We start from the raw sequence: 19,007 nt of genomic DNA, 5'->3' as shown, positions 1-19,007 counted from the left end.
AGAGAGTTTTTTAATGAATGTGGCAGCCCTCCATCCTGAAGTTAAAGAGCAACCCTCCTCCCTCCAGCCCTTACTTTTTACAACACGCTTTCGTGATGTACACTAGCATCCCATTTATTTCGTTACACCAATACGTAAAATCATTATGCACAAACGTTTTTTAAGATGAGTGTATCAAAGCTTCCCTCAATGCCATCAAAAATCATTATGGGGAAACAACCCCGCTGCATATAGAATATCACAAATCGTGATCTTTATTCTCAAACATAATTATATTGCCTTTACACTCTCTTTTTTAAAAGAACAATGTTATGAGAACACAAGCCTCTAAATTGGTCAAAAGTTAAAACCGAGGGGAGGCTGAGCTGCTGTAAAATTTAGTTTTGAATAATATTTCATCTAAAAAACGACGAGGTTTTTTGCCATCTAGGGGGGTCCTTATTCGGCAAACTTTCAAAGTTGTCGGAGAAAAAGGATGTCTTACACACTTTGTTGGCAAATGAGGATTGAACACTTCCCTAGAGCGCAATTGCTAGTAATTGCACAGCTTATAATTTAAGAACAAATTACGAACAATAATCCATCCTCAGATTTTCGAAAAAAATAAGAACAGCCAGCCTGAACTTCAATTAACTTGTTCTTATAAAAAAGAATGTAATGGTAAATTTTATTGACATCTGTAAAACTACTAAGTTTTACAGGGCAGATAAAGATCATAAACCAGACTCCAGTTCGCAATAGCGTTTTTTAAATCAAGATTATTTAAAGCAGGGATAGTACAAATTAGTGGCAACCAACAAATGCAAAATAACAACTTCGTTCAACGACAACTTCGACTCGACTGGACTTGCACTGGAAGAACATATGCTTTTAACAACATGAGTGACGCACACAAAACCCTAATGACACAAATTAACGGCAAATGACTAAAAACAACTAAAATAGAGATGGCACGATGACAAACAAAATGACTGACGCAAACATCGAGAGACATTCTCATTAACAATAACGAACCACAAATACGATGGTCCCGATGAGGCGTCGTAAATACTTTAGAAAAGATTTATCGATGACATAATTTTTGTCTGGCAACACAAGTTTGAATACCTACAGGAATTTATACAATACACACTACATCATCCACAAAAAAGAAAATAAATATTAAAAACAGTATAAAGTCGACTCCGCTTAAAATCACACTACTGGTTACAGCCAGATCAAATTAATACACAACTATGCAAAACTATTCTTTAAAATTTAGACCCAAAAAGCCTCGTTTACAGTGTCACACTCGGTTTACAGTCACAAGCTTTCAAGCAACATTTAATGTACTCTAGTATTTTTGCTCTGACACGCGCCGCATTTATTTAGGCATACTTTTTTAGCAACAAACTGGATTCCAGACCTCTCCCGGCAGAAGGCTGTATGGCAACGTCCGGTTAGGATTACATCTTTTTTCTTAGTTTTCTGGCAACCGGTGTTTGTCTTTTTGTATGGTTATTAAAATAAGACGCAAATATCGATCAAGGGTGTAACACTTAAGTCCACAGTGAAAATAAATCAGAATCTATTTAGAAATCTAATCCAAGCTTAAACTGGCAATTCCAATTTCTGTCACTGGTAGTCTTTATCATTTAACGTTTGGAACAGACAAATTCCAAGCATAACATACTTTTTTCATACAGTTATAAAAGAAAAACAACATATAAGATCCATTGGTAGAGAACATTTGCCCTGCGAAAATCACTTTTGGCTCGCGAGAAGGGTGGACCCACCCCCCATACCCCCTCAAGTGACGCCCCTGAGGATGAGTACATTGGCTGTTTTTGTTAAGGGCGGTGAAGGTTTCAAAGGAAATGGATGTAACCGCCGCATTTGTGTATAAAAGTTAAATTACAGACATCGTTGAAAGGGTAGAGTTGGCACAAACAATTTTTTAGCCTGTGAAGAAATTGTGTTATACTCAAGGCGTGACTTGGGTGTGCTACTTAGAATTATGTAGTTTTATTTTTCAGTTATCATCATCATGGTCTTTGCAATAAAACCGCCTTCTTTCTTGACGTCGATGAAGTTCTTCTAGCATGTGTTCGAATGTGTTTAACCTGGTGTCTACAGTACTTTGCTAATAACACTATCAGTGCACAGAGTAACACGACCTACTGTAGTTTCTAAGAAACAAAACCAGATCAGCAAACAGAGTTTAGCTTTGAGAAACAGCATCATTCGGATATAAACATGGAAAATAAACAAACTGAAGCTAAAGAAAAACTTTTAGATGTCTACCCAAAGGAGTGGAGGAAACAAGGAAATAAATAGTCATTACGCAATTAGGATGGCACTGTATCGTAAACCAGTAAGTTTTTTGTTATATCTCAGCAGATAAAAGATACAATATAAGTTTTTATACACGAATGAAACAGAAATGCAGAGATTAATTCAGCCAAATAGCTTCAGAGTTGGAGATTTATCCCTTGTAAAGGCTGATTTCCAGGAGCTAATTTCGCAGCGAATTCGTGGTGAAATCGCCGATGAAGGTTTCAAGGCATGCGCAGTTTTGATTTTTGATTTCGCAGCGAATTCGCAAGAGAGGAGAAAAGAATTCTACTTTTTCGCGGCGAAATATTTCGCGGCAAAATATTGCTTGATTTGTAAAAAAACAATCTTGGAACATTCGCCATGCGTGCAGTTCTGAGAATGGGCGCCTTAAAATTGAGTTTTGGGGAAAATCAATATAATTACAGAAACGCAGCGAATTCGCAATCTCGTGGAAATCAAAAGACAATCTCGATGCGAAATTCGCCTCGTGGAAATCAACCTTAATGACGTCGTATGAGGGAGAGGCCTGGGAATGGTGGGGGTGATGGGAGAAGTTGAGTTTTGATCGGCACGACGGCCCTGATGCCTTGTTAGCTTCTAAGCAATCACCTTCTTAGATTAAGACGTTTTGACTGAATAACACACCATTTTGCAATTAAAAGACTTTGCTACAAGAAACAGATTCTGAAATTCTGTAAATTCTGAAATTATTGAGAAATATCAGTCCTGAAAGCAAAACAATATTCGAAGCAATTGAACTTTTATAAAAGCAAAACTCCAGAGCATGGTGATTTTCTATTATTGATATTAGGAACTTTTTTATTTCTGTGGATCAAACAAGAAACCAAAATATGAATTAAAAACCATTTGTCAGCATGGATTATTAGGGTTAGGTCCCCGATTATCACAATACAGGAGCGTCGCGACCGGAGAGGTATGGGGTGTCACACCCCCCTATAGTATCTCAGTAGGAAATTCCAAGTAAAATCTGCTCTGTGGAAGAAACTTTTTAGCTAGTTCAGAGAACTTCAGGTCTTAAAATCAATAAAGGTTAAAGCAAAGGTAGTTGCTCCGTCGGTTAAATACGAAAACTCCTTGATATGAATTAAGGTTAACAAATTAAGCGTTAAAGATTTCTTGTTGGCACTTAATCCAAAAAAACCAGACCCTCCTTAGGTAAAATTGTGCCTTGTGTCCATTTTCCCTAAAGTTTCTCAGTAGAAGCGTCAACTCCAGATCTTTTTCAAATTCAAAAGGAACGCCAAGATGGAAAAAGGAATCTAAATTGACAACCAGTGCTGCTTGTTACCTGGCTTTAGAAGTAACGCAATAACATGGGTATTTTCAAAACCACGGCGAAATTGAACCAGTTGTTTTTATCTGCTGTTCAATTTGTTTGCAAAAATAAAATAATTTTCAATAGGATTTGGAGGATTGCTTTTGCAAAATTTGCTTAAAAGAATGCATTTTTCAGGGAACTGGAAGCATCAACATTTGAAAATTTTCTGCTCCTTCGGCGGCAACCATGGTGCTGCTTTGGATAGTAACTATATCAATTGCCCATCTCGATGTGCCGAAATTGAAAAAAACTATTAGATAAAGTCTGTTATCATCATAGAAATGAAAGTTGCGGATTATATGCCACAGAGTTAGATTGGCAAAATGTATTGCAGATGTTTGTGTCAGCCACTAAAGAATTTCAGGTAATTATTTCTTAATCAGGTGAATTTGTAGTCCAACCCCCACGGTCCTGTCAAATGATAGCCTGCGCGCAGACTCGACTGGTTAACCAGAGATAAATCTAGTTGATTGGAAATTTAGTTTATTAGAAAATTCAGTGTTTCTCTCCCAGTAGAGAACTTAGACCATATCTCTACTGGGAGACAAACCCTAAGTTTTCCATTCAACTAAATTCATCTCTGGGAGAGCCAGTCGAGTCTGCGCGCAGGCTAGTCAAATGAATGACATAAACATAACTAGAATTCCCAATTTCGATCATTACTTCTTATAAAAATGAGCGCCATCGCTGGGATGGTTGATTATAAATGATTTTCAAACGGTTCTGCAACAGGATACGTTTTTCAGATTTGTTAAGTTACCAAGATATTTTCAAAGCAGAGAGAAATTTGTCTCTATATGTTCCCATGGATACCTGTAAGAAGACCTACATCAAAGGTAATAGAAAGGTGATCTTTCTCCTGTAAATATTTGTAATAATTCACAAAACGACACAAATTTAAGAAATTTTACCAAAATTTCGAAATAACAAAGATAAGGGATTAAAGATGTTACATTCGTTGATGAAAATTCGGCGTTGTATTTGTGAAAGGAAATTAGAGAATACGGAAATAATGAATAATTAAACCTAATTTCGAAACAATAGACCTTTCGAAAGATTCTGCAATATTCTTCGAAAATATTCTGATGGTTAAGCCTAGTATCTCAAGTACCCTAAAGTCTTTCAGAATACAACAGGCTAATTGTGTTGCAGTTTTAATAATCTATGCGTTTAGACGGGGAGACATAAAATATAACTTCCTAGGTTATTCTGATTATTCTATTATTCTAGATTCACTTAAGAAGCCAAGCAAAGCGTGTAAAAAAGTGCTGAATTTTTTTTTGCAAATCAAGTCATTATAGATATAAAAAATAGTAAACCCCTTCAGTAGAATTCTGAGTCGAAAAGAAAACGCTAACATTTCTGTGATGGCAAGCAATCTAAATTAGACCAGTAAAAATTAAACAGAAAAGGTGCTGTTCGCAACGCATTTCGACACAGTAGCCTCTTAAAATGGTTATATTTTAATTGTTCTGGCTTTGTGTACTGTTAGTGTGCCTTTTAAACCTTTTTCTTAGCTCTTTTTCTTAGATCGAAGCCTCTTTCTGAGATTGTAGATCTATTCTTTCTCTTAGATTTTCTTAGATATAAGCCATTTATCTAGGCATATTGCTTTATCTAGCAAAAAATTAAAAACTTTAGGTCTTGTTCTCCGAGAAGCACCTGTCTCTGGCAAAATGCCTTTTATTCAACTAGTTAACTCGCGAGAATATCCTTGAAAATACTGCCAGGTGAAACAACCTAGATTTCTGATCCCTTTGAAGTTTGAATAGGCAACATGTTATCAAGCTTGCGTAATGATTTCACATATTTCTTTTCCAATATCTGGATAATCTTATGTAACAGTTGAAAACAGAGATGTGACGCACTCGCCTATAGATAAGATCAGCTTGTCATAGAAGACATCTTGTTTAATTTCAAACTCTTTCTACAGAATTAACTTCACGATTAAACAAATAGTAGATGCGATTACAGATTGATACAGAATTTTTAAAGCTGCTGCACATTATTACCCCGTTATTACCCTAATTCCAATTTTCCTGTTCTTCTTACAGTTTAGCATACCAAGGGAGCAAAAAATACTCAATCAAGGTTTAAGTTTAATTCCAGGTTATAGCGAATCAGATTTAAAGCCAAGGTATAGCATTTTCCCATGGTTTCCTGCAGTGATATCAACAAACATGGGTAGGACTTTACACAGTACTGTTGTGGAGATAAGCTAGTTTGGATTAGAATATCGCTGTAGGAACACACACCGAAAAGCCACACCTACAGTATTAGGCAGTGATAAATCACGGCAGCAACTTAGTACACTGTTTTAAAGTAATACATAAATTGCGGAAGACCTGAACTTCAATTTACGACAGATGTGGGTGTGGCAAGAGCGCTCGCAACTTGATTGCAATCGTCTCTATCTACAACACAGCTTCTTCATTGTCCAAATTTGCAAGATCAATACACTGATGCTAATGATATAACATTTGCCTGCCTATTATGGGACCTTAGTGAAAGGCAGCAGAAGCCACATGATCTGGCATTTATGAGTTGAAGTTTGCAGGAATACATACACGACAAAAGATGTGACATGCTGGCCTTTAAATAGAAGGGTTTGTTCTTTAGTTTTCAACATGCAGAGAAGCATATCAGAGCCAAGCAGTGTTTGTACAGCTCTCTTGGAGGCAAATATCAGTCAGATAAAGCTCTCCCTGCGTAATTGGCTTACAGAGCAAAATCCTCAGATCATTGAAGGACAAGCTCATGAAAAACAATAAGCTTGAGAAATGAGTACAAAAGCTGACAAGGCTTAATCTATTGCAATATTTACTCGTCATTAGTGACTGTTGGTCCCAGCTCGTGTGTGCATGCCTGGCAGTTTGTTTAAGGTAAGTTTATTTTATTTCAATGATATAGACAGGTAAAATTTACATTGCGCTCAGGAGCATCAGAAATTCAATAGTGATAACTAATATGGAATAACTGAGGCCAAATGCTAGTGAATATTTTAAAAAGCAGGCTGTGGCAAATTCGGCGAAACCTGGCTGACATATAAACAAATGAATAATGAAACATTTCAGAGAATAAAAAGGAAAACAAGGTACTTGTGAAATGGCTTTGGCACTTTCGACTTTCATTTCATCACGTGTCTCCCTGCAAATTGAAATCAGTAGCGAGTAGCAAACCTGTGCATTGACAATCACAAGAAAACACTAAAGGTCTTTTTTATATAGAAATCCTTTATTTAGAATAATTGAAATTCCACTAAACTGTGTTGTTGCTGGCTCCGGAGAAACAGAATACAGCGCCAGGCAACCGTGAAAATGAAGCTAAAAGGCTGAAATCAAATAGAATATGATTTGAACCCTGGTTTCGGGTTCTGGAAATTGTTTCAAAGAGATGCAGCGCAATTTCTTTTAAAAAGCACTGGCAAGCACAGCAGAAAATTCAAATTCGATGAATACATAGAAAGGAAGGCGAAATAAGCTTACGTGCCTTTGAAGGTATATTGCATCGATCGATTTTTAAATAAAGTTTTTATTGGGCTTGCACTCAGTGGCGTAACAAAGTTTAGGATACCTTAGTTCGATAAATTAGGCCCCCAAGATAGTCATGTTTTTGAGATTTCATTGAAGTTCAGCGAAGTTCATGTTTGAAAAGCTCTAGAAGCTCTTTAAATGAAGCATGTATCTCCGTTCCCCCCAGTTGTCGATTGGATGCGACTTTCCTGCAGTCTGCAAATAAGGCCCTGTCTTTTCCCCCAAGGGCTGAAGATTATACAGCAATAAGTGCAAAGCATGTCTTCGCGACATAAACAGAATGTTTTGTAGATCTCACTGACTTCAGAAAACAAGTTTCGTCGATCTGTTGATTTATTTAAAGTCAAGTACAGATGCCCTCCAGATGCCCCATTGGACAATTTGTTAAAAGAAAGCGTCTAGTTGCTAAATTCTTGTCTTGCTAAAGTGTCGATGATTGCATTTTTCTGTCAGTAACTGGAAAAAAAATTCATTTAATTGTTGCTTGTCTCAAATCAAGAACAGTGGTTTGTTAAAAGCTACACAGACCAAATAAATGAGAATCTTGGACTTTATTTTCTTTTTTTATTGTTGTGTCTGTTTGATATTGTCGTGAAAATAGCAGGGTGATAGAGCCAAAATCTTTCAATGGAAATTTTGACAATAGGTTATATGCTTGGTGTTTTCGACAATATGGTCCGTTCTGTTTGTCGACGATTTTAATGACATTGCACTTGTCACTAAACACACAGATTATAAAGGGAAAAAATCGAGATTATCTTGCAATCACATTCAAAATCTTACGAGACTAGCGCTGATGACGAGTCAGAGACAAATCGCAGTTAAAAGGAACAAAATAAAGATCAATATGTCAATATGAAGCTTATCTTTGCAAGGCCATAACATGGGGGGGGGGGGGAGGGGGCGTCAGACTCCCCTGCATGGGCTTTGCAGGCAAATCTAGCAAGCCTTTGCTTAAACAAGAAAATAATTTTCAAGCCATACTTACAGGAAATGTGTCAAGCCTACCCAGGCCCGTCGCTACAATCTTGGACAAAAATTTTGGAACTCATATCAAATATCAAAAATCATTTATTTGTGTACGTTTTCCTTCAAATTTTCACCCCCATTCCCTCTCAGCAATGTTGCGCATGGAAGGCACATTGATTTACAACTTATAACATTGTGCTGGGGGAGAGGGGGCGGTGGTATAAGGTAAATTTGTGAAATGACTGGAGTTCCAATATATTTTGTCCAGGGTTGTAGCTATTGTGCTCAAGGTCGGTTCCCAAGTCCCATTTGCCCACGAAGTGTGTAAGCCATCCTCTATTTGCTGACAAGTTTGGAAGTATGCCGACCTACAATGCCTGCCAGAATTACTTGGAACACCCAGCAATTTACGTTGCATTTGATATCTTTCATTCCTTTCATGAAAAAAAATCACTACTTCCGCCCCATTCCCCCTAAAAAAATGTTGATGATTTAAAGAAATATCATAAAAGAAGCACAAAAGAAAGTGCTTCCTAAAATCCTAACCCGTTTGATAGTAAACCAACATTATTCTGTAGGGGAGAGGGGGATGATTGATTTTGACCTTGGGAACTGATGTCAGTGTTCCAAGACTTTTGGCAGGCATTGTAGCACCCACCGATGGCGAAAAACCTCGCGTTTATTCGATGGCTATTTTTTCAAGGGGGCGTCACACCCCAAACGCCCCCCCCCCCATAGTGACGGGTGAGCCTATCATTGTCTAATCGTTTACCTTCTTAGCAAAATTCAGTCGCGAAGGTCCATGCATTTTAAAATTATATTAAAAAATGAAAGTAACTTTGCATCGCCTTCAAAAAATTATATGAATCAGCTAGTTTTTCAAACCAAAGCAACAAGATCGATACCTTCAAATCTTTACAAGCTTCTACGTAAATTTCTCAGCCGATAAGATTATGAAGAGGATTTCTGTGAGAAATAAAAGAGGTCTATCTGATGAGTGTGAGAAACCAAATAAGCCCAGTCAGCATTCAAAGTTCAATAAGACAACATTTTTCTTGAATGCTCTCACGTTGGTTAAAACATTGGATAAAAAGACATTAGGTAGGGTAGGTCATACTCTTTAAAATCTGCCCAAAGAAAATAAACTCAGTTTAAAGAACTGAAGTGAGAAAAAAAAGGCGTGTTCTCATCTATCTTCTCTCATTTAAGTAACAGGAGTTTTCACAAATGACAAAACAAACAAAAAAAGAAAAATAGTAAAATTGTTGATTGAGTGGGGCATCTGATATTTTTTCAGAGCAAAAATTGTCATTAAAGAAAAACGATTTCACAAGCAATTGAATTGCAACTACCTTATGCTGGGTAGAATTTAGAAGTGAAGTTCGTGATGGTTAGATTTTAAAACCTCACAACACAAAATCCTCTTTGCAAATTTTCAATCGTTTGTTAATACTAACAAGCTCGAGTTGAAATGTGAAAATCAAACAATGAATGGAATAACAATGAAAGATTTACGCTGAGCTTAGTAGTTTTAGAAACTTATAACAAAAAACAAAACTTTCCTCCAATATTCACGTAAAATCCAGCTCACAAACGAGGAAGGTAGGCAGGGCAAAGAACAAACAGCTTGCTACATTCAAAGTATCAATTTTCCAGGTTTAGCAGCTTTCTAATGTCAGGCTAACCTTCTAAACAGCCGAACAGGTTTACTGGATAAAGCTTGAGTCAAAACAATGCCACTCAATTCAAATTGAAATACTGGGGGAGATTAAGTCCTACAGGGCATCTATCCGTTGGATGCTCTGTGTCACCCTTAATAAATCCTCTATAGAGTAATAAATTAAAGGCTAGCGAACTCCTTAGAAGAAACTCTTGCACTCTTGCCAATAAGTACTGACGCAAACAGGAGGCAGATGATGTGATTTTATCCAGGGGCAAGTATCCAGAGCTTTTGTGTTAGCTAAAAGACAAATGTGTGGTTTGCTGTTGGGTTTGGCTTATTGCAATAGCTAGTAGAACAAGGGTATTGGTGTTTGTTGGAGAGGGAAGCCAGGCGTGGAATAAACAGATCTTCATTTACACAGATAAACAGATACGTGAAGGTATGAATTCACACTTGGTCACGAAGATACGAATGACTTTACAAGAGTATAAGAATGATTTGTATATCACATCATGAAAATTAGAGCACGACCTGTTTAAAGATTATATCGAGTCTTATGTGTTGGGGTTCGCAAAATATATTAGGGCTAAATTGTGATTTCATGCTCCAAATCTATTCATAAACAAGACCCTGTACACCATAAAGTAAAACGACACAGAATATTTGCAACCTTAACTGTTGCAGTTATTTTATTTCTGGTGTGACTAAGCAGAAATTGAATCTTCTTTTGAAATAGAGTGCTACAATTTGAAAAGCCCTGGGAATTTTGGATACCCCAGTCTTTATGTGTTTAGGATTCTGTCACAATTTTTCTCAAGAATGTATGTGGCTCTTATAATTCCGAAATCCGAAGTTTAACATATATTATGGTATGTTTAAATATCATGGTATGTTTTAGTATCAACACATTTAGTATACGACTTTCGTGAAGTTTACAAGCTTAGCAAGACTGATGGATTTTTACAGCAGTTACATGCTTTAACTTACTTTAGTGTAACAACAATTCGAATAAAACGAGCTCCAATATAAATTTGATGTGCAACATAAGATGAGTAAGCTCTATTTTTTGGTTGGAATAATTTGGTTGGTACAAAAATCAATCATATCTATTAAAATAAAGTCATTGACGTTTTCTTAGTTCCATTGGCCGATGTGCCAAATATTTTTAATTTCACGAACAAGTTATAACCATACATTTGATTTATTTCTACGACCTATGCATTGTCTTCAAAAGATGATACGCCTCGTTTCACGGACACTGCCAAAACCCTCTTCCATAGTTCAACAAAAATCAAGTTAAATTATTAGCAGAAAGATTTATCCACGAACATCTAAAACAGTTTCAGCAAGTGACAGACAAAGCTTCAAATAAACCCAGATTAATCTGCATTTGTCTTTCCAAAACCAAAATTGATGATATTCTTACGTTGTCAAGATCAATAGCAAAAGTATGTCATAGTAGTCGAGAGAGAGCCAGACAAAAAATTTCAATTTACATTAGGAGAAACCAGCAGAAATTGAGTTATTTGCTAAACTGGCTTGATAGTAATCAAATATAGAAAAGCGCATATAGTGACCCAATTTCCATTGTGTTGCTGATGCTTCTCCTCCGCAGGCTAACAGTTATGTTCCTGTTTATATCAGCAAATTTATCCCACTTCTCAGTCCATATTCTGGCTGGTGGGATGGAATCATCGGAATTTTACATGCAGATTCTATCCCACCTTCCAGCTAGAGACAATCATCCCACCTTCCAGCCTGTGTGCTGACAAATGGGAAGAAATTTGATCGTGTTTATATAAACATTTCATCCCACCTTCCAGCTTCATCCCACCTTGTGAAAATTTTTTCGGCAATGTGAATTTGTAATCAGAAAATGCAAAGTGTAGGGTTTAAAAAGTTTGTGCAACGTATATACATTTTCGATTGGACTCAAATAGCTTAAGAAGTTTCTGAGAACTGATTTCTTCTTCCATGTGATGCAGGCCCGTCGGAACCGGGGCCTGTAGTGTAGTGACGGAGGGTGACAATAATTTTCAAACTGTAGTATGTTTCCTTTATAACGGTGTACTGAATGAGAAGGAAAACAATGGACAGCCCCCCCCCCCCCCAATATGAATTTCTTTCCGACGGCTCTGTGATAACATGATTTATATTTTCTTCTAAACTCCAAACAATTATAAATCGCTGCTATTATAAATAAAAAATGGTCTAGGAAAAAGCTTATAGCTCACGAAAGACACGAAAGAAAATTTATCAGGGGATCTGGCCCTTAGTTTCCCTTCAAGCTTATCAATATGCAAAACTTATTATTATGAAAAACTACTAGCATTCTTACAAACCAGTATATTGCCAAGTTCTATTGAAGGGATTGTGGATTTATAACTAAAGAGGCTCGCCACAAAGTATACTTATGCTTCCTATACAAGTATGATGTCCATGAAAAATAAAAAGTAAGGTTTGCTATTCTCCCATTGCTTAAAAGGATTAACAAAGTAGAGGATCAATCAATTCTGATTCTTAAGTTAAACTTCTAGCAATCTATATCTGAAATACATTAAGGCCATGGCAGCAAGCAGAACCATAAGATGATAAGTTTAGATTATCGTTCAAAGTCCTAATGAGGTTATGCATTAGAATGTTTCTATTGACTTATTTCATGTTAGCGTTAATGTCTGATCTAAAAATCTTCGATCTTTATGAGAACTGGAGACAGCAGCTGCGCTTAGTTGGTCATATTTTGTCATGTCTCAGATGTATCCGTTTTACAAAGACATTCTGGAAGTTGCTTATCTGATGGTGTAATTAGATTCCAGGAGAATAATTTGAACGACTGATAATCTTGTTCTCAAGGCATTTGGCGTGACATTGCTTTGTGTGCTACTTAAAGCAAAAATATAGTTACGACTTTGGCAAGTGCTAAATCCAGCTTTCGGATATCAGATTACTTGACACCAACGTGTATGTGTTTAGAGTTCCTTTGAAGATTGCCCGAAATTTCTTTTTTGACCTGGTTGGTAATCATTCTCACTGGAGCTAACAGTTTATTTTCGTATCCAGTGACACAGGTTGAAAATTTAGGATAAGTTTAAGAAGCGGCAGGTGACTGTCTTAAACGAAAAAAAAAGAAAAGGGGAACTCTTTTTTAGAGTACTTTCCTGTGCTCCGGGCCACACCCTCAGCGTCTGCAATACACTAATTTCTTCATAATAAACTTCTCGTAAGAAATTACGAGCTAGGGTTGCCTTCTTGTAAGAAACATATTTTAACCTTATGAAACCTATTTAGATGTTCTTTTTAATAATATACTATCACAAAGATAGCACCGACTAAATAACTATTAAATTAGTTTTGAAATTTGAACAGGTTTCAGCTGAATTCGAAGCAATTTTTTACATTAAAAATCCTATTGTATTTCTGTATGCTACCAAGTGGAAAAAAAATCTTAAGGAACTTCAGCACTCAATTCGCATAAAAAGGAAGATACATTCTTTACAATTTTCAAGTTTTTGATAGAGAAAGTGAGTGCATCCAGTTAAGCGTGTACCTGAAAATAACGCTGCGAGCGCATTACGCTTGTTATATCATTTTATTGCTAATTCTTTTGTTTTTATTGGGTCTATAGTGGTTAATTCTGAACCAACATTATCACCTTGGTTTTAATCCTTGACAGTGTATGAAGAAACGAAGTTTCAAATATTTGCTGCCTTTCCTGTATTTGTGGCTCCCAATCTTGTATAACGGGCTCATTTGTCTTAGGCATGTCTCCTTTGTTTTGTGACTTTGGCTTCTGTATCTTTGGCACTTTTATATCGTCCTACTCTTTTGGGCTCTGGTGTCTTTATCTTTGGCTTCTCTTATTATCTTTGGCTCCTGAACCTTGGCCGTTATGTCTTGGGCCCATGCTTCTTGAGCAACTTTATCATGGGCCTTTGTATCATTTGCTCCAGTTCCATGGGCTCTTACATATTGGGCTCGTGTATCTTAGTCTTAGGCATTGTTACTTTTGGTCATGGTCTTTGGTGCCAGTATCGTAGGTACCTTCGTCTTTGGCACCTGTTCCTGGAGCACATGTATCTCGAAGTCCAGTATCTTTAGTTCCTGTATCGTGAGCTCTTGTATGTTGGGGGCCTAAATCTTGAGCTTATGTATTCTAAGGATCTTGTCTAAATTAATGTTTCAGAGACGAAAAATACCAAAAAATTCTCTAAAATCATTATTGATTCAAAACGTTTCTTTTATACTTTTTTGAGGTGTCTACAATCAGCGGAGAAAATTCTTGATCTACACACTGTAAAAAGAATCAATGAGACTTAAAAAAAACAGTCAAAACAGGCAAAATGGCTTTACAGCATGCACACTACATAGCACTTCTAGGTTTGGTATGTCTATTGACAAGGTATATGCCTTACATTCCCACAATGCAACACCAGATGCAACATATAATGCAACACCGTATGGAAGAAAAATTCATAAACTTTGACGCTACATGGGCTGCACAGGGGTGGTGGATCGGATCGATATTAAGATACTGTCCAGCCTCGGTTGGATGCCTTCTGATTACTAGATCTTACAACTCTTGCAGTTTATGGTACTCAAACTCAGAACACTGTGCATCAAAATAACATCACACTAGCGAAAACCTCTGCCAAATAAAAGGTAGCATGAGGGAATTGCATATCGCATAAATTTGCAGTGGCATCTTATACGATCCCGTCGTAAAGAGTCTTCTAAATAAGAAATGTTGTTTTCGAACTTGCAAGTGATATTCTGCATTTAAAAGATCAGCTACAATATCGAAGGCTTAAAAACTGCTTTGTTATTTCAGCATTGATTCATTCAGCATTATGAAAACAGCATAGGCACTTGACCGTCGGCAATTCAAAAGAAAGAAGGATAATCAAAAAAAGTTTTTAAGTTCTAAATCAAAGTTATATATTGTCACAGCTAAGAGCAATTCATTTGGTCTCTGATTAAAAGATAGAACCAATCGAAATTACAGTCATCAGGAAAAGATTAATCCTGATCCCATTATCCTGTGATCTGACAAATTATGGAAGTCAAGAAACTAGGTTTCTCCGATTAAGGAAGTCGGCCTATTATTCTTGAAGTCTTATCTCTTTTTTCTTCATCACAGCATAAGATGCTAGTTCTCTTGTCTCTTTCCTAACAACACTCAATCGCAGTAGTTTGTGTAAACACTGCAGTTGCTAAATTCAGCTTGAACCTTTAGCCAACCCTCTTATTATTACCAAATTGCATGGCACAGTTAGTAACGCGAATGTATAGCAAGGAAACAGTTGGCTGTCGCAGTAATTGTTTACGAAATATCACGCAGAGGATTTTGCTCGCTAATTCTGGTCTTTTAACATCGTTGAGATGAATAACATACAACAAAGGATAACACAGGCGGTAGGAGAGAAAGTCGCATTTAATACAAAAATAGAAAAACAAAACTGTCAGCCTAATGCCCTTTCTGTTTCACAATACACAGGTAAAGGGCAGGTTTTTCTTTCAGGGAAATGATTCAGCTAATACTGCTCGTACATAAGCAAGTATAAGCATAGCATAGCATAGCTTCTCAGTGTTCTTAAAACTGCCTCCGGATGCTAGTTAGAAACAAATGCAAATACAAAACAAACACAAAAGTAAGATTTGTAAACCTAACATAAAGATCTGTATCAAGCTCTAACGTTTGATACAGAGGTTACAAAATGAAACAACCATATAGCCAATATATGAGCTTGCCAAGAAAGAAAATGTAGGATAAATTATGTGTCTGTCATAAGGAAGTGTCATTATTGGATTCTTTAAAGGATGTTCCCACAGGTTATCGTGAAAAGGCTTTCTGGGCCTTTGTTTCATTACGAGGCTGTGTGTCAACTACACGCATAATTTTTGATTTTGTTACCAAAATTTTTATAATGGCTTGAATAAAGCAAACGTTTTGAGACATCGTCAAACTTTTTGTCACACACACTTCAAAGTTTCGAAATAACTAACGCAAATTCTGAGCTAAGAATTAGAGATCTGGATCGAAATAGGCCAATCAGAAACGCAAGCATATGTCTATAAAGTTTGTCCAATCAGTGCCGCTTACCTATTGAAAATTTTACATACAGAGGCCATTGAACTCCTTCTGTTTACACGATAGAGGTATGTTAATTTTAATACACATGGGCTCAACAACTTCTAGATGCAGAAACATGTCGCCATAATAAGGGTTTTCTAGTAAATGCTGTTAAATTGCTGTTTTTCAAGATTGGGGGATAGAACAGCAGCAGCTCCATTTCAACACGAGAAGTGAAACTCCCCCCCCCCCGGGGGGGAAACAACCTCCTCGGTTTTGCAGATCTAATTTTATCGGCCACTTTTTTAAAGTCAAGAGTGATAATTGCTATGGCTTCTTGTTTTTAGTCATCTACTAACAGCTTGGATTTTTGACAATGGTATCTTTTAAAAAGCGCGCTTAATTCTAAATTTGTTCGTGACAGCAATAAACAAAGGCTTTATCCGTATTTGAAAGAAAAATTGAAACTTAAAGGAGAAAAAGTCGCAAACGGGGAGGATGGTTTTGATACATTACATACATATTGGGAAATGGGTATCTTGTTTCGTTTCATTTATGCGATTTTAATGCACTTTATTTCCCTTGGTGCAGGGTTGCCAAGAGGATGGCAGATGGCCTCAGGATCTCGAGGTCTAGAGCCCTTATAATGTAGTGGATTCCATTTTAAAGATAGGATTAATCAAACGTAACGAAAATCTACCTAAAATGATAGAGCGCTTTAAACGATTGGATAAAAATAACTGCAAGAATTATTCTGTATTGCATCTTAAGCTAATCTATAGGGCGTGGTTGCAAAAATTCTCGTCGTTCAGGGCCTACGAAACCTTGGAAGTTCTCTGTTGGAATGTGTGCTACAAAGAAATCAAGCGTCAAAAAGACCACAACCTAATTTTGAACAAAAGATAAATCAGTAAAGAGGTATCAAATCTTTTGCAGACCTTTCCTTTGCTGACAAGTAAGAACAGTGACAACATATATTTTACAAAGTTTCTCTAGGCTATAGAATTCTGAGTTGGAAATACTGAGCCAATACTTTATTTTGATAGATGCCCATTGCATTGTTCTACTTCATTTCTAACCTGGTAAAGAGCCACTCTTTTAACGCTATTTTCTTTTTAAAAAAAGACCTCCAAGCTCATAACTCTATAGTACGTAAGGAATTATATGTAGCTAATGCAAGAACTTGCCACTTTTAATAACAAACTTTTTACAAGAAGGCCACCCGTGTAAACAATACGATACAAGAAGGTCTTTTCTTATACAGGAACAGAGGGAGATGAACTTACAATGATTACTTCCCATATCAGCAAAAACAAACAAAACAGGCAACAAGCTTTTCACTGTTTGCTTCGCGTAATAAAACTGCAAGCCGGCTGTAGAGTAAAATAAAATAAAGGCCAAGAGCAGGTCGTGCCCAGAATCAAAGCAAGTTGTTTTCTTAGGATTGCTACTCTAAAGCGAAAATCCACACATTCCAGGACAATGCCAGCATTATAGAAGAGAGTGGATTTTCTTCTCAAATACAAGCAGGTGTGTTTTCTTAACGATTTCGCATTGATAGAAATACACTAGACGGAGGTTGCATAGATTGCTCATCATTTCGTTTGCTAACTACAGAAACAACTTATCGAATATGCAATTTCCAGCAGATCTGATGCAGAACAGCAAAGTATGAGTAACTTTGCCTTACGTATTGATTAAAGCAATCCCAACAGCCTCCACACCAGATTGAGGCTTGGTGTTAACTAACACTTTTCATTTTTTATTTATGCAGTATACCACCCATAGTTATACAATACAATACAATACAATACAATACAATACAATACAATACAATACAATACAATACAATACAATACAATACAATACAATACAATACAATACAATACAATACAATACAATACAATACAATATTAAACACTACAATACAATGCAATGCAATACCTATAGTTAAAGGGGGAGTAATCGATCCGTTATGGTATCTTTTTTAACTAGCTGGAAGAAAATGCGCGCGCGTGACACAACCGAGGCTCTTGTACGTGTAGCAGTTGTTCTGCTTTTTAACACTAACTTAAATTAGATAAAACGCATTTAAAATGTTTCTGGTGCGAGAGGTTTTATCTCACATTGTTATTGTTCTGGAATTTCAACCCATCAGCTAACGTTTGTTTCCATTCATAATGTGAAAGATCTATTAAAGGTTTCTTTATCAATATCCTCTAAGTTTTCTTTATTTTTATCGAGTTCCTCTTTCCAACAAGCCTCCGCTTCGAAGCACAAAATTAAATCAACTCCTTCTCTTTGTTGAGCCCCCCCCCCTGTAACATAAAGACGGTTAAGGCAACTGCATTAAATTGTTAGAAGTTAATGGTGTTTGTTTCCTTAAAATTTCTAATTTCAAACGTCAAAATCTTTAGAGTCAAGTGATTTTGGTCAGTTCTGCCATTTCCCGGTAGCCTTCGAGACTTGCACCAAAAGTAAGAATCACTGGAACAATTAGTCCATCTTCAAACATTTTTCGAACACCCACGTTAATGCGGTATAAAGCTTCCTAGGGGCTAATTTGGTATTGAGGCAAGTGGAAATATTGGCTTCCAGGCCTACAGACTATGCAAAGGGAAAAAATTGTTTCGAAATGCTGATAACCGATGAAAATGGTTTTGAGATAGAATGGGTTCATCTCTTTATCCAGTCTGTCACCCAGCACATGTATATTTGGAAATATGAATTCCTTATTTAGTAAATCTACACGTTCGCAGTTCCTTTCATAGTAGATCGAAGATCGAATCAGCTTTAACTTGCCCTGTGAAAGAGGCAAGAAGTCACATAAGCAAAAAATATGAATTTTCTTCCGGCAATTTATCAAAGCACAGTTTCGAAAATATTTTTGTAAATTGAGTTTATCTGCCTCATTCAAGATTTTTTTCATTTAATCAGGAAGACTCCAACACAAATCTTCCGAGAATGCAAAGACAGTTATATGTTATTCAACCTAAGACTGCACACCATCGATCTTTCTTTGAAATTTCTCGAAGCAGTTGCATTACGCAAGGATGAAAATACTTTCTAAGATTGTCAAGAACTTCGTATCTTAGTTGGTTACCTCTAAGAAAATAT

The sequence above is a fragment of the Rhopilema esculentum genome, chromosome 15 (genome assembly GCF_057945365.1).
Source record: "Rhopilema esculentum isolate cy_ngs chromosome 15, ASM5794536v1, whole genome shotgun sequence".
NCBI lineage: Eukaryota > Metazoa > Cnidaria > Scyphozoa > Rhizostomeae > Rhizostomatidae > Rhopilema > Rhopilema esculentum.
This window is presented reverse-complemented; position numbering follows the sequence as displayed.